We start from the raw sequence: 17,043 nt of genomic DNA on the forward strand, positions 1-17,043 counted from the left end.
CTGCTTATATGAACTTTCTCTCTCTTTCTCTCTCAAAAATAAACATTAAAAATAAATAAACCGCCTATTATTGTTTGGGAAACAAAAAATATGAATTTATTGAAATTGTGAGATTTTCTGGACTCATTTCTCAACTAGTAGAGCTAAATTTTCTCTGCTTTAGATTTCATTATTGCTCTCCCAGATTAAGTAATGTTACAATCCTGTCACTCTACCTCCATGTCAGTTGAACAGGGCGACAGAAGATAAGCAGCATTTGTTTCCTTCTCTAGTTGGTAAAAATCTATACAACTTTAGTTTTTCTCTGATACACTAAAGTGGACTAGGGGGAAAAGATTCAGGCAGTTTTTGGTATAAAATGCCCACTAGAACTGAAAGACTTTCCTTTCCTATTGAATTATCTGGGTAGCTTTGTGGAAACCAACTGACCAAAACTGTAGGGATCTGTTTGCACACTTCCTGTTCTGTACCATTGATCTGTCTCCTCTTACACCAATACTACACTGCCCTAGTTACTATAAGGTTATAATTAAATATTTTTTAAGTTTATTTATTTTGAGAGAGAGAGAAAAAGAAAAAAAAACACAAGTGGGGAAGGGGCAGAGAGCAAGAATCCCAAGCAGGCTCCGTGCTGTCAGTGCACAGCCTGACCCAGGGCTCAGTCCCATGAACTGTGAGATCATGAGCCAAAATCAAGAGTCGGATGCTTAACCGACTGAGCCACCCAGGTGCCCCTAATAATTTTTAAAACCAGGTAGTGTTTAAGTCTTCCAACTTAGTTCTTTTTCAAAGTTGTTTGGCTATCCCCACATCCTTTGCATTTTCATACAGATTTTCAAATCAGTTTGTCAATTTCTACAAAATCCTGCTGAGATTCTAGAAGGGAAAACAATGAATCTCTAGGTCAATCTGGGGAGACTCAAGCTCTACTATTTAGTCTTTTGATCCATGAGCATGGTATGTCTCTCCATTGATTTCATCTTTTTTACTTTCTCAGGAATGTTTTGTAGTTTTCACTGAACTAGTTTTGCATATATATGTATATACATATATGTGTGTATATATATATTATATATATATATATATATATACACATCTCACAGTACATATTCATATACATATATATATATATATATATTTTTTTTTTTTTAAGTATTTATTTTTGAGAGTGCATGAGAGGTGGAAGAGCAGAGAGAGGGAGACACAGAATCTGAAGCAGGCTCCAGGCTGTTCCAGCCTGACACAGGGCTCAAACTCACGAACCGTGAGATCATGACCTGAGCTGAAGTCAGACGTTTAACTAAATGAGCCACTCAGGCGTCCCTTCACATATGTATTTCTAATAATTTCGTAATTGTAATGCTATTGCAAATAACATTGCTTTTAAATTTCAAATTCCCATCTAAAATTTTAGTGTATAGATTTGCTATTGATTTTTGCATACTGACTTTGTCACCTGCAACCTTGCTAATCTCACTTACTGTATTTTTTTAGGGCGGGGTGTAGATCCCTTAGGATTTTCTACAAACACGGTCATGACACCTGCAAACAAAGTTTACCTCTTCCTTCACATCTGAATTAGCTTTTATTCCCTCTTCTGTTCTGATTACACCATCTTGTACCTCCAGTGCAATGATGAACAGAAGACTGAGCACTGATGACTTGTGCCAAAACTTGGGGTTAAACTGATAAACCTCTACCTAGACTCCACAACTCCAGAAACCAAAACTACAAAAGAGAAGTTCCTGTACTGATACTAAGTATGCCCTCCTCTGTGCTATGAGCTGATTGGTGTCTTCCAAGCTCCCTCTGGTTGTTGGTAGAATTTGGTTTCCATTTTCTTTCTGGCTGTCAGCAGTGGGCCAATATCAGAGCCTAGCCATGAGGGCCTTCTCCAAAGGCCCTCTCACAACATGGCAGCTTACTTCTTCAAAGCCAGCAGGGGGTCCCACCAACCCCTGCAACTCTCATCATTAAAAAGGGTTTATAATTTTTTAAATTTATTTTTATTTTAGAGAGTGTATGCAAGTAAGGGAGAGGGGCAGAGAGAGAGAGAGAGAGAGAGAGTGAGAAAGAGCGAGAGCGAGAGAGTGAGAAAGAGAGAGAATCTTAAGCAGGCTCCACGCTCAGCATGGAGCTGTTACAGGGCTCACTCCCACGACCCTGGGATGATGACCTGAGCCAAAATCAAGAGTTGGATGCTCAACCGAGCCACCCAGGCACACCAAGGTTTATGATTTCTTGTACTATTACCCAACTGCTTCATGTCCTGGGCATTCAAAAGATGTTCAATATATGCTTTAAATGAAATATATTAAGACCAAAGGAGAAAACTAAGGCATTCCTTAGCTAATACAAACTAGTTCCAAAATGGCCCTGAAGGGAAAGTTTTCACTCTGGCAGTTTTTGAGTATTATCTTTAAGTAATCCTACCCCGTAAACTTTCCATGCATGTAACTATTTCAGAAACAGAAAATACAAAGTTGCAAACACAGTATGGCTGAGCAGGACTGCTAGCTTTGAATTAAGGGGCAGGATGGGAGAGTTGAACAGAAACTTCAGTTATCAAAATATCACAAACGCCTGGCTTCTTTTCCTAGGTTTGAAATATGCCACATCCATGAAAAACAATTTCTGGAAGATTATATGCACTTAGATAAGCTAATTTCTGTTACCAGTTTTTTGGTTGCACACATCATATGAAGACTCAGGAATACAATATGAAATATAAACCATTTACTAGACATTATACTGTTCTGAGCACTATAAATAAAAAAAATGGTATCACTCCATCTGGAAACTAAATATTTAAACTGGACACACTAAGGCAACAGATACATAAGACATATAGAAATAAACATTGGCATTTTTAACAAAAATGTACATAGATAAGAAAGATGGGTATAGAAGAAAGAGGAACATGTCCATTTGAGTTGAAGTAAACATTTTCCACCAGTGAAGGTATACACCATCATCTTCAGTCGGAGAGCTCTTTAACAATGAGTTGCAGCCAAAAATACCAATATAATGTGTAATAACACGTCTTATTCTGAGGTATGCGGGTTTCAGAGGGTCTGTGAATCTCCTGAAAACTGCACACACAATTGTCTTATGTGTAGATATGCATTTTTCTGAGGCATGCAAGGGTCAACAAGCTTTCAAAAAATTTTCAAAAGGGGATACAGCCCTCAAAAAACCCTTAAAGACTTAATGACTTAAACCATTATAAACCAATTCCAAGTGTTTTAAAGCATTAGACACACAGCAAGATGTGGTACACAAAGTTAAGACCAAAGAAAAACCTTCCTTATTATGACTGTTAAATTTCTGACTCGGGTCCCAAAATAATAAAGAAAATCAGGACATATTTCATCGAATGTTTATGTACCATAACTCTGCCTCCTTTAAGTGGCACAATTTTTATTGTCCATGTATTGCCCTGAAAGAACTGAAGGATTTGCAGCCTCCAGCTTATAAACTCTGCTATAATTCCTTAATGGTCTTTCTCACAAGCTTCCCTAGTAGAACAAGCAGTTCTACTACTGCCCTTCAATACAACATATTAAAGGCATATCCTACAACTGTTCAACAGCAAAAGGAAACTTTACATCTTATGTCTCATTTTAAAACATGGAACCCGGGGCGCCTGGGTGGCGCAGTCGGTTAAGCGTCCGACTTCAGCCAGGTCACGATCTCACGGTCCGTGAGTTCGAGCCCCGCGTCAGGCTCTGGGCTGATGGCTCAGAGCCTGGAGCCTGTTTCCGATTCTGTGTCTCCCTCTCTCTCTGCCCCTCCCCCGTTCATGCTCTGTCTCTCTCTGTCCCAAAAATAAATAAAAAACGTTGAAAAAAAAATTAAAAAAAAACAAAACAAAACAAAACAAAAAAACAAAAAACATGGAACCCGTGGGAAATTCACCACTTTAACCAGAAGTAAGCTAAACTCTCTTGGACCTTTTTCTGGGAAAATCTGTATTGTTTCTACAAGTAATCACAGACTGCCTTAATGTCCTCCCCCCCCTCCCCCGCAGAAGCTAATTTGCTATAATATGGTATCCAGACAGTTTCCTTTTGGTTAATGGCCAGCATTCAAAATGTTTTACTGAAAGAGCACTTACAAGAATAATGTTACAAAATAATAGTTGTAAAAGTACCAATGTTCATGTTACAAATGAAGGGGAGACCCACTGTTTTGAAGAGAGCTATTATGAAAAGTATTAGAAAATGTCTAGGAAAAACTGTAGATACCCTGTTCAAAAAGCCTCTAAATGCCAATTGTTTTGTTCTGTAAGATCCAGCTGAATTCAAGTTTCATAATATCTGATTTAAAACATTTAAGACCCAGGGGTGCCTCGGTGGCTCAGTTGGTTAAGTGTCCAACTTCAGCTCAGGTTATGACCTGATGGTTTCATAAATTTGAGCCCCATGTCAGGCTCTGTGCACTGACTGTGTGGAGTCTGCTTGGGTTTCTCTCTCTCCCTCTCTCTCTCTCTGCAACTTTCCCGCTTGCACTCTCTCTCAAAAAAAAAAAAAAAAAAAAAAAAAAAATTAAGACCCAGATCCTCTTAGATCTGGTATCTAGAAATATTACAATCCAATATTACCACAAAAGCAAATTTTCATTGCCTTAATTTTATTTTTTAATTTAAGAGCATCTTTTTAAATGTTTATTTTTGAGAGAGCGAGTGTGTGCATGTGTGTGCATGCGTGTGTGCAAGCAGGGGAGAAGCAGAGAGAGGAAGACAGAGAATCCGAAGCAGGCTCCATGCTGTCAGCGGAAAAGCCCTTCGTGGGGCCAGAACCCTTGAACCATGAGATCATGACCTCAGCAGAAGTTGGACACTCAACTAACTGAGCAACTCAGGTGCCCTACCAAGACTTCATCACAGATATTTTGACTCTAGGACCATGCTGTTAACCACCGTAATAAACTGCGTCTCCATTGGAAACTTAAAAGTAGTGGTGAGTTCTAGGATTCTATTATTATCATCATCACTATTATTTAATGCAGCACAGCAGCAATTAGAGGATTTAATTGTTTTATAAGGAAGCTTTCCTTCCCATGATCTGTATAACAGCAGAGGAGAAGATAGACGAAGTAAAAAAGAACTAAGAACCGGTGGAATAGTCCCAACACACATTTGTAAGAGCCTTTACTACTGTCAAAGCTACAGGTCTGAAGATAGAACGGTATGTGTGAACTACGATGTGGTGGATGGTGAGAGCTGGGCAAAGAAAAGGGAATAGAAGAGTGACCCTGGCTATCTGAGTGATCGACAAGGTGGTGGTATTATGGATTTGATCGGATTGAGTTAAATCAAGGAAGATTTTAGAGAAAAGATGACCAGTTTAAGCCCTGCCTTAATTTTATTTTATTTAAGAAAGTATTTTTAACCATTGAATACATTTTACTTATCAAAAGCATTTTCATGCAGATTACAGGCATACCTTGTTTTATTGTATCTTGCTTCAATGTGCTTTATAGACACTGCATTTTTTAAAAAACTGAGTACTTGTATCAACCCTGTCAAGTAAATCTATTGGCACCATTTTCCAAACAGCATTTGCTCACTTTGTGTCTCTATATCACTTTTTGGTAATTCTCACAATTATCTCAAACTTTTTCATTATTGTTTTATTTGTTATGGTGATCTGGAATCAGTGATTGTAACTTCCTGAAAGCTCAGATGGTTAGCATTTCTTAGCAATAAAGCTTTTTAAAATTAAGGTATGTGCTTCTTAAAGATCTAATGGTATTGTACACTCAATAGATTACAGTATAGTAAACAAAACTTCCCTATGCACTAAGAAACCAAAAAATTAATTTGACTCAATTTACTGAGATACTTGCTTTATTGTGGATGGTCTGTAACCAAACACAAAATATCTCTGACATATGCCTATATATCAAAAGTTTTTGTCAGATAGGTAAATGAAGCTGAATTTAAAAAAACAAAAATCACTTATCACTCCCCTACACATCAACCAAGTATAAAATAAAGAAAAAAGTAAAACAATAGCAATAAAAAATTAAAGCATTTATGAACATAACAAATGAATGCACAAGACCTTTATAAAAAACATAAAGCTTTAATAAAGATATAATTGGATACTCACATAATAAAAGGAATTTGATCCCTATCTCTCTCACACACACAATGGATTATAAATGAAAAGCAGAGTAAAGCTTCTAGAAAAGACAACAGAATTGCTTCACAACCTTGAGGTAGGTAAGTATTTCTTAAACAGGACATAAAAAATATTGTCCATAAAGAACAAAAAAAAACACATGGACCAAATTAAAATCAAGAACCTTTCTGTTTCATCAAAAGCCACCAGTGATAGAGTGAAAAACAAGTCACTGACCAGAAGGTATTTGCAATATATTTATATGCAATATAATAATACATCATAATATATGCAATTAAATATGCAATATATTTAATAAAGGATTCATTTCAGATTATATAAAGAAGTCCTATAGATGGAGATAAGACAATCCAACAAAAAAAATGAGCAAATGATTTAAAGAGGTACTTAATGAAAGAAGATATCTAAATGGTCAATACATTTAAAGGTGGTCAACTTCATTAAGACCAATTAAGACCAGGGACATACAAACTAAAACCACTGATATCACTACACACCCATCAAAATGGCTAAAATGCAAAAGAGAAAAAAAAAAAAAAAAGCATGTGCTGAAAAGCATGTGAAACAACTGGAATTTTCATATATGCTACTAGTGAGATTATAAATTGGTACAACCAGGGACACCTGGGTGGCTCAGTTGGTTGAGCGTCTGACTCTTGGTTTCAGCTCAGGTCATGATCTCAGGGTTTGTGGGCTTGAGCCCTGCATTCGGCTCTGTGCTGGCAGCGTGGAGCCTGCTTGAGATTCTCTCTCTCTCTCTCTCTCTCTCTCTCTCTCTCTCTCTGCCCATCCCCCACTCTCAAACAAATAAACTTTAACATTTACTCATTTTTTTGAGAGACAGAGACAGAGCACGAGTGGAGGACAGGCACAGAGAGAGGGAGACAGAATCTGAAGGAGGCCCCAGGTTCTGAGCTGCTGGCACAGAGCCCGATATGGGGCTCGAACCCACGAACTGTGAGATCATGACCTGAGCCAAAGTTGGATGCTTAAGCAACCAAACCACCCAGGTGCCCCTCAAACAAATAAACTTAAAAAATAAGTAAATAAATTGGTACAACCATTTTGGGTAACTGTTTGGCAGTAAGTACCTACTAAAGCTGACTATAAGCAAACTAAAGCTGATTTTAGGTAAATCCTACAATTAAACACTTCTAGTCCTATACCCAACAGAAATCATACATTTGTTCACCAAAAGACATTTACAAGAATATTCATACCATCACTATTCTTAGTAGCCCCCAAATGGAAACAACCCAAATATCCATCAATTATAGAATGGATAATTTGTGATATACTCATGTAATTCAATACTACACAGCAATGAAAGTAAACAAACTCAACAACATACAACAGAACGGATGAATCTCACAATGTTGACCAAATGAGGCCAGACTCAGGTATATATTGCATGATTTCAATTTTATAAAGTTCAAAAATAAGCTAAATAGAAATAAGGACAATGGTTACTGTAGGAAGGGGAGAGGAATGGATAGTGTCTGGAAGTGTAGGCAGGTGTGCCTTTTAGGATTCTGGTTTTGGTTTTGATTTGGATGCTACTTACAAATGGGGGTTTACTTTGTGAAAATTAGCCAAGGTGCACTTACAATTTGTGCACTTGATGTGTATTACATCAATTAAAAGTGTAGATGAGAAAAAAAAAAGAAAATATACTGGATTCCAGATCCAGTATAAATATTATACTGGAAGTAAAAATATTATAAATATTATAACAGATAAAATAAATAATTTTAACTTAAAAAAATAATTAAAAGGGACACAATTGAAGACCTAAAAAAATCAGTGATATGTTTACGGATGGCAAAAGTTAACATTAACATAACTATTCTCTCTAAATATATAAATTCAATGTAATCCTATCAAGATTTTTTGAGGAATTCAACTATTGTATTCTAAAATGCACAGTGAATAACAAAGGTACATGTATAGGTAAGACAATTTTGGAAAGCAAAAGCAGAGGGACATCCTTATCAAATAGAACATACTACAAAGAGTAAAAAAAAAAAAAAAAAAAAAACAAAAAAAACACAACAATGTGTTTCTGGAGCAGGAGCAGAGAGACAAATGGGATACTACAGAAACTGACCAACTTCTACATGGGAAGTGGAGAAAGAATGGATTATTTAATAAGTAATTGTCGGGAAATTATTATAATAATAAAAAATAGGGGCACCTGGGGTGGTGGCTCAGTCGATTAAGCGTCTGACTTCAGCTCAGGACATGATCTCACAGTTCAGGAGTTCAAGCCCCACATCAGGTGAGCTTGAGCCCCGCTTCGGGTGAATTTGAGTCCTGCTCCAGGTGAGCTTTAGCCCCACTCTGGGCTCCACACTCTCTCTCCCTCTCTCTCTGCACCTCGTGGGATTCTTTCTCTCTCTCTGCCCCTCATTCACTTGTGCTCTCTCTCAAAAAAAAAAAAAAAAAAAAAAAAAAAAAAAAAAAAAAAAAATTTTAAATAATATAAATAAGATTTTTATAAAATCAAATAAAAAGGTTGAACTCCATATGGCCAAAAGACCTAAAAAAAATTACAAGGCAAACAGAAGTGTAGAAAAGACCTCTGTGAACTTCTAGTAGAAATGGATATCTAAAACAAGATTCAAAATGCACAAAAGATAAGGTGAAAAAAATGATGGACTAAAAGAATCGTGTTCAACAAAGTACAGCATAAACAAAGTTCATGGATGACAGATTTGGGAGAAGATATTTGCAGTGTCAAAAATAGACAAGACACTAATAACTGCAATATATGAGGAACTCTTGCAAAAAAAAAGGCAGGAAATCCAATGATAAATTGGGTAAAGATTATAAATAAGCAATTCACAAAGGTATAAACTAGCAATATAGGAAGAAATGCTCAACCTCAACTAGTAAATAGAGAAATATAAATTTAAACAAACTGAAAACATGAAATAAAATTTCATATTTTTACTTTTCTACTTATCCCAAATCTGTCATCCATTAACTTTGTTTATGCTACACTTTGTTGAACCACTTTGCTGTTTAAAGGCTTTTTTTTTTAAGTTTATTTATTTATTTTTAGTAATCTCTACACCCAATGTGGGGCTTGAACTCACAACCCCGAGATCAATCGTCACATCACATGCTCTTCCAACTGAGCCAGCCAGGAGCTCCTTATGAAATACTACTTTATTATAGCCATCATATTGGTGAGTACTTTTAACCATTCAAAAATACCAGCTGCTGGCAAGAATATGAGGGCAACAGGAATTCTTGTGTACTACAGGCATGGGGTAACCATTGATAGCCATTCTGGGGAATGATTTGGCAGTATTTAGTGAAACAATGTATGTGTATGCCTTATGGCCTAGCAGTCCACTCGTGACATTTTCAGAAAAACCTCTGCATAGGTCCAAAAGAGGATGAATGAGGACATTTATCAAATAAATATTAAAAAAAATTAGAAGTAACAAATGAATTAATAGCTAGGAGAATTGTCTGTAACTACCATAGATCCATACCATGGATTATGCTGTAATTAAAAGCAATCAATTACACATAAATACAACTACATGGAAAGACCTATAAAATCACCACTAAAGGAAAATTAAGAAAAGGAATGGAATCTACACTATATGTTAATGATACTGGAATTAAAATTAAAAAATTAGTAAAGTAAGAATGAAATCTATAAGATAATACTATCTTTTAATTAAAGAGCACAAATTTTAAAAGCACACACATAAAGCAACACTGTGTAATTTATAAAGACATACAAATTTAAGAAGATATACCAAATACATCAGTGGGTGCCAGAGGGAGAGTTAGATAGGGAGGGGGAAATCACTATGAAAGTGAAAGTGAAAGGGCAGGCCTACGCCGGCCGACTCCATCTTGTTCTGTGTTCTCCACCTTGAGTGACTATGTCCCCGACATGACCCCTTTTCCGGGAAATTCACAGAAACCTCAGACTGCGCCTCCTCCCCTTGAGTAACCTCCCGCTCACCCGTTCAAACTTTCTGATCAAAACACGCCCAGCGACCTGCGTAACAGGACTCCGACCCTTCCCCAACCAATCGGCTGAGGCCACGACCCTTCCCCAGCCAATCGGCTGAGGCCACAGCCATTACCTCACCAACTGCCCCTAGACCCCTATAAAACCTTTGTGCTTTTGAAACTCGCTCTCTCTCCCTGGTATCTCACCGCTGCGTCGGTGCAGGTAGGGGATTGAGCTCGAGCTAGCTCGAATAAAGGTTCTTTTGTTTTTGCATCGGACTCGGCTCCCTGGTGGTCTTTGGGGATCACGAATTCTGGGCATAACATTTGGGGGCTCGTCCGGGATCCCCAAGACCCCTGAGGGACCCCCGACCCGGAGAGCCTGACTGGCCACGGTTAGTGTCTGTCTGTTTGTTCTGTCTTTTCTGTGTGAGCTCACTTCTGGAGTTCTGGTAGTGCCCGACGCGGTCTAAGTGGACGCACTGGAGGACCACGGGCCGGGAGTTTCGGAAGACGTTCCGATTCTCCCTTCTGGAGGGACGTGGAATCCCCTCAAAGGTCTGAGACGAGGCGGGTCGCTCCCGCTGGTCGGCGTGAGGCCGTCGTCTTTGGAGGGACGTGGAATCCCCTCATCGGTTTTGGAGGGACGTGGAATCCCCTCATCGGTTTTGGAGGGACGTGGAATCCCCTCAAATGTCTAAGCTAGCTTTCAGTTTTGCTTCCATGGAGTTGGAAGATTTTCTAGGGGCCCTCTGTTTGTCTGTTTTTGTGTTTCTCTGTTTTGTTCTGTGGACTTACTGGACGGACGTTATGGGACAGACTCAGACTACTCCTCTAAGTATTATGATTGATCACTTTAAGGATGTGAGGGGAAGAGCTAACAACCTCAGTGTGGAAGTCCGAAAGGGTCGGTGGCAGTTTTTTTGTTCTAGCGAGTGGCCAACTTTCAATGTCGGATGGCCACCAGAGGGGACCTTCGACCTCCCTACCATCCACCGAGTCAGGAGTATCATCTCTCAGCCTAAGACGGGCCATCTTGATCAGCTCCCTTACATTATCACTTGGCAGGACCTTGTGGAAGACCCACCCTCTTGGCTTAAACCCTTCCTAGCCCCGCTCCCTCCGGAGCCAAAACCCATTCTTGCTTTGCAGGGGACAAAGAAGAAGAAAAGTCTTATCCAGCCTTCAGCACCCCTCTACCCTGTCTTACAGGGGGGTACTGAAGAAGAATTAATTTTTCCTCCCTCGTATAACCCCTCTAGGATGCTGGAAGAACACCATCCTCCCCCTCCGGGGGAGGCAGACGCTGTTCCGAGAGCGGGAGGCGGAAACGCTCCAGTGGGAAGCCCGCCCTTCACCAGACAAAGGGCTCAGAGGGAGCAATCCGCCTCCGCCGCCGACTCCACTATTCTGCCCCTGCGAGCCACCGGACCCCCAGACGCGGAGGGGAACCAGCCCCATCACTATTGGCCTTTCGCCACTAGTGACCTCTACAATTGGAAAGCTCAGAATCCTAAGTTTTCCGAGAAACCGGCAGGGCTTATTGATTTATTAGACTCTGTTCTTTTTACCCATCAGCCCACGTGGGACGATTGCCAGCAGCTTTTGCAGGTCCTGTTCACGACTGAAGAAAGAGAAAGAATCGTCAACGAGGCCCGAAAACTAGTTCCGGGCACAGACGGGAATCCCACCACCAACCAGGCTCAGATAGATGCCTCCTTCCCCTTAACTCGGCCCCAGTGGGATTTCAACACGGCAGAAGGTAAGGAGAGGCTCCGGGTCTACCGCCAGACTCTAATGGGGGGTCTCCGAATGGCTGCTAGAAAGCCAACCAATTTGGCCAAGGTAGGAAATGTACAACAGGGAAAAGATGAATCTCCGGCTGCCTTTTTAGAACGGATCATGGAGGCATTCCGTACCTATACCCCCATGAATCCAGAGGCTCCGGAAAGCAAGGCAGCTGTTATCATGGCCTTTGTAAACCAATCGGCCATAGACATTAGGAGAAAATTACAGAAAATAGATAGACTAGGAGAAAAAAGTCTGCAGGACTTACTGGTGGTAGCCGAAAAGGTATATAATAACCGGGAGCTTCCTGAGGACAAGCAGGCTCGCGCCATGGCGGCTGCCAGCAGTAAGCAGACTCGAGACCTGGCGAGAATACTACTAGCTACCACTGCTGACTCCCCTGAGGAACGAGACCGCCGTCTCTGGCAGCTGGCAGACGACGCAAGAAAAGGTAAAAGAACCACCAAGGGGGGGAAGCAGAGGCTGCAGAAGGATCAGTGCGCATACTGCAAGGAGATAGGGCATTGGGCCCGAGATTGTCTGAAAAGGGCCGGCGGGAAAGGAAGCAAGACTGATCGAGTAAAAGTCCTAGAGCTAGATGAACTAAGTGATTAGGGGAGTCGGGGTTCGGACCCTCTCCCCGAACCCAGGGTAACTCTTAAAGTGGAGGGGACCCCTGTTGACTTCCTTGTCGACACCGGAGCACAACATTCGGTCCTCCGCACCCCACAAGGAAAACTAGCCAGCAAGAAGTCCTGGGTACAAGGGGCAACTGGTATGAGCCAGTATTCATGGACTACCTGAAGAACAGTAGATTTGGGAACGGGCCGGGTATCCCACTCCTTTATGGTAATACCAGAATGCCCCTACCCGCTGTTAGGACGGGACTTACTGACCAAGATTGGAGCTCAGATAACTTTCAGACAAGGGGGGCCTCAGGTCACCGATGGCAAGGGCCACCCCATCCAGGTACTGACCATGAAACTGGAGGATGAATACCTCCTCCACCAGGAGGCGCTCCCGAGAGAGGATAATATAGACAGATGGCTACAAGAATTCCCCTCGGTTTGGGCAGAGACTGGGGGGGGGATGGGACTAGCCGCTCATAGGACCCCAGTCCTGGTAGAGCTCAAGCCAGGAGAGAGTCCGGTAAGGATCAAACAATACCCCATGTCACAGGAGGCCCGGAAGGGGATCCAGCCACACATCCGGAGACTACGAAGCCTAGGGGTACTAGTTCCTTGCCAGTCTGCCTGGAACACCCCCTTACTGCCGGTCAAAAAGCCTCACACAAATGACTACCGACCGGTACAAGACCTCCGGGAAGTAAATAAGAGGGTCGCGGACATACACCCAACTGTTCCCAACCCATATACTCTCTTGAGCTCCTTGGCGCCCTCCAGGGTCTGGTATACTGTACTAGATTTAAAGGACGCCTTCTTGAGTCTGCCGCTGGCACCCCAGAGCCAACCCCTGTTCGCCTTCGAGTGGCATGATCCGGAGGAGGGCTACAGTGGGCAACTCACCTGGACACGGCTACCTCAGGGATTCAAAAATTCACCCACCATCTTCGACGAGGCACTACACGAGGACCTGGGTGAGTACAGAAGGGAGCACCCTGGCCTCACTCTTCTACAGTACGTAGATGACATCCTGATTGCTGCTGACACGGCCAAAGACTGTGAGCGAGGGACCCAGGACCTGCTGGCTACCCTGGGGGCTTTAGGGTACCGGGCATCCGCGAAGAAGGCTCAGATATGCAGGGAGAGGGTAAGTTACCTGGGATATATCCTGGAGGGCGGATAGCGGCGGTTATCAGATGCCAGAAAAGAAACTGTCCTAAAGATCCCTACTCCCACCTCCCGAAGAGAAGTGAGGGAATTCCTAGGATCAGCCGGCTACTGCCGCCTCTGGGTTCCAGGTTTTGCTGAGATCGCCAGGCCCCTATATGAAGCTACCAAAGAGGGGAAAACATTTAAATGGACTGAAAAAGAAGAAATTGCCTTTAATCGGTTAAAAAAGGCCCTCCTAAGTGCCCCAGCCCTGGGCCTACCAGACATTACGAAACCCTTCCACCTCTTTGTAGACGAACATAAGGGAATAGCAAAAGGGGTTCTAACTCAAGCCTTAGGCCCCTGGAACCGCCCAGTGGCTTACCTGTCTAAGAAACTAGACCCAGTGGCTGCCGGCTGGCCGCCATGCCTAAGAATTATTGCGGCGACAGCACTCCTAGTCAAGGATGCAGACAAACTGACCCTAGGACAGGAGATCTGGATCACGACCCCACACGCCATTGAAGGGGTCCTGAAACAGCCTCCTGATAGATGGATGAGCAATACACGTATGACTCATTACCAGAGCCTCCTACTCAACCCTCCACGAGTGCGGTTCCACCCCAGTGCAGCCCTCAATCCTGCAACCCTGCTGCCCGACCCTGACCTAGGTGCTCCACTACATGACTGTGCGGGAATCCTGGAACAAGTACATGGATTCCGGATGGACCTGACCGACCAGCCCCTCCCCGATGCCGAGGCTACTTGGTTCACTGATGGCAGCAGCTTTGTGCGAGATGGACAGAGGTATGCGGGTGCAGCGGTGGTCACCGAAACGGACACCGTATGGGCGGAGGCTCTACCCTCCGGAACGTCAGCCCAGCGAGCGGAGCTCATAGCCCTCACCAAGGCGCTGATGCTGGGAGCTGGAAAACGGCTTAACATCTACACAGACAGCCGTTATGCATTTGCCACCGCTCATATTCATGGGGCAATTTATCAGGAGAGGGGGTTACTGACGGCAGAAGGACGGACTATAAAAAATAAGCAGGAGATACTTAACCTGCTTACGGCCTTATGGCTTCCTGCCAAGCTAGCCATTATCCACTGCCAAGGGCACCAAAAAGCTGATAACCCAGTAGCTAGAGGTAATCGAAAGGCTGACCAGGCAGCCAAGGCAGTAGCCCTTACTCCAGTCCCCACCATGACCATACAACTACCAGACCCGGGAGACCCAGTTTTACCAGACCAGCCCAAATACTCCCAGGAGGAGTTACAGCGGATCAAGAAACTCCCCATGGCTCAGGAGATAAAGGGATGGTGGTATACACCTAACAAGGAGCTCGTGCTGCCAGACCGGCTCGGAGTCTCAATATTAGAGCACATGCATCGGTCTACTCACATGGGGGCCCGAAAATTAAAAGACTTAATCCGACATGCTGGAATCAAGATTCACCAACAGGACACCAAAATAGAGCAAGTTGTATCTGCCTGCAAGACCTGCCAACTCACCAACGCGAAAGCCACATCAAATAAAAAAGGAACCAGGCTCAGAGGCACCAGACCGGGAGCCCAATGGGAAGTCGACTTCACTGAAGTCAAACCAGGAAAGTATGGTTATAAATATCTTTTAGTATTTACAGACACCTTCTCTGGCTGGGTGAAGGCATACCCAACCAAGCATGAAACGGCTCAGACGGTGGCTAAGAAGCTACTAGAAGACATCTTACCCAGGTATGGTTTTCCTGCCATGGTAGGATCAGACAATGGACCAGCTTTTATCTCTCAGGTAACACAGGCAGTAGCCAAGGCGGTGGGGGCAAACTGGAAATTACATTGTGCTTATAGGCCCCAGAGCTCAGGACAGGTAGAAAGAATGAATAGAACCCTAAAAGAGACCCTTACCAAATTAACCATGGAGACTGGCGGGGACTGGGTGACTCTCCTACCGTACGCCCTTTACCGGGTTAGAAACACTCCTTACACTCTGGGTTTTACTCCCTACGAGATCATGTTTGGCAGGCCACCCCCTGTTATTCCCAGCCTTCGAGCTGAACTTCTTGCAGAGTTTAAAGATCAAGAACTTTTTCTTTCCTTGAGAGGGCTCCAGAGGGCGCACGAGGATATTTGGCCGCGCCTCCGTGCCATCTACGAGGCTGGCCCGACCCCGACACCTCATCAGTACAAGCCGGGAGACTGGGTCTATGTCAAGAGGCACCACCGAGAGACTCTCGAGCCGCGCTGGAAGGGACCCTACATTGTAGTGCTGACAACCCCCACCGCTCTCAAAGTAGACGGCATCGCGACCTGGGTCCATCACACCCACGTTCGGCCAGCGGACCCCTCCTCGATCCGGAAGGACTTCGTCACGCGATGGGCCATCAGTCGGGACCAACACAACCCGCTCAAGCTCAAGCTATAGCACATTCGACCCACCTAATATTGGTAACTCTGTTAACTCTGCTTGTCATTGCTCATGCTACCGGGAGTCCCCACACCCCCCAAAACATCACCTGGCAGATCATAGATACCAGCTCAGGGACAATACTTAATTAGACCTCCCAGAGCCACCCCAGGGACACATGCTTCCCAGAACTTAGCGTAAACTTCCAAACTCTGTTCCCCTTGTCACCATAAATGCAGCCGGTCCCATGATTGGGTCCGTAAGTTACATGACAAGGGGGGAATGAAAGGGCGGGCCTACGCCGGCCGACTCCATCTTGTTCTGTGTTCTCCACCTTGAGTGACTATGTCCCCGACATGACCCCTTTTCCGGGAAATTCACAGAAACCTCAGACTGCGCCTCCTCCCCTTGAGTAACCTCCCGCTCACCCGTTCAAACTTTCTGATCAAAACACGCCCAGCGACCTGCGTAACAGGACTCCGACCCTTCCCCAACCAATCGGCTGAGGCCACGACCCTTCCCCAGCCAATCGGCTGAGGCCACAGCCATTACCTCACCAACTGCCCCTAGACCCCTATAAAACCTTTGTGCTTTTGAAACTCGCTCTCTCTCCCTGGTATCTCACCGCTGCGTCGGTGCAGGTAGGGGATTGAGCTCGAGCTAGCTCGAATAAAGGTTCTTTTGTTTTTGCATCGGACTCGGCTCCCTGGTGGTCTTTGGGGATCACGAATTCTGGGCATAACAAAAGTAAGGAAAATAAAATGAGACCCTGAAGAGTCCACTGATATTTTTCACTCTAAATTGATCAGAAATTCTGAGTGACTCAACTCCCCATCCTTGAGGTCCCCCTTAAAAAACTTAGATGATGAAGAAACCAAGTTACAACACTATAAGTTAACCTACAAATGACAAAAGGGCTCAGTCTACTGATAACTCTAACCTGCTCTAGTGA

At 43.3% G+C, this 17,043-nt stretch overlaps 1 protein-coding gene across 1 annotated transcript in view; it reads right to left on the reverse strand.

The window, feature by feature from the left end:
- Nucleotides 1-17,043, reverse strand: part of POLH (DNA polymerase eta) — a 49,764-nt gene that overhangs the window by 18,705 nt on the left and 14,016 nt on the right. The gene's annotated exons all lie outside the window — the stretch shown is intronic.

The sequence above is a fragment of the Panthera pardus genome, unplaced genomic scaffold (genome assembly GCF_024362965.1).
Source record: "Panthera pardus isolate Hobbes unplaced genomic scaffold, ASM2436296v1 HiC_scaffold_17, whole genome shotgun sequence".
Classification (NCBI taxonomy): Eukaryota; Metazoa; Chordata; class Mammalia; order Carnivora; family Felidae; genus Panthera; species Panthera pardus.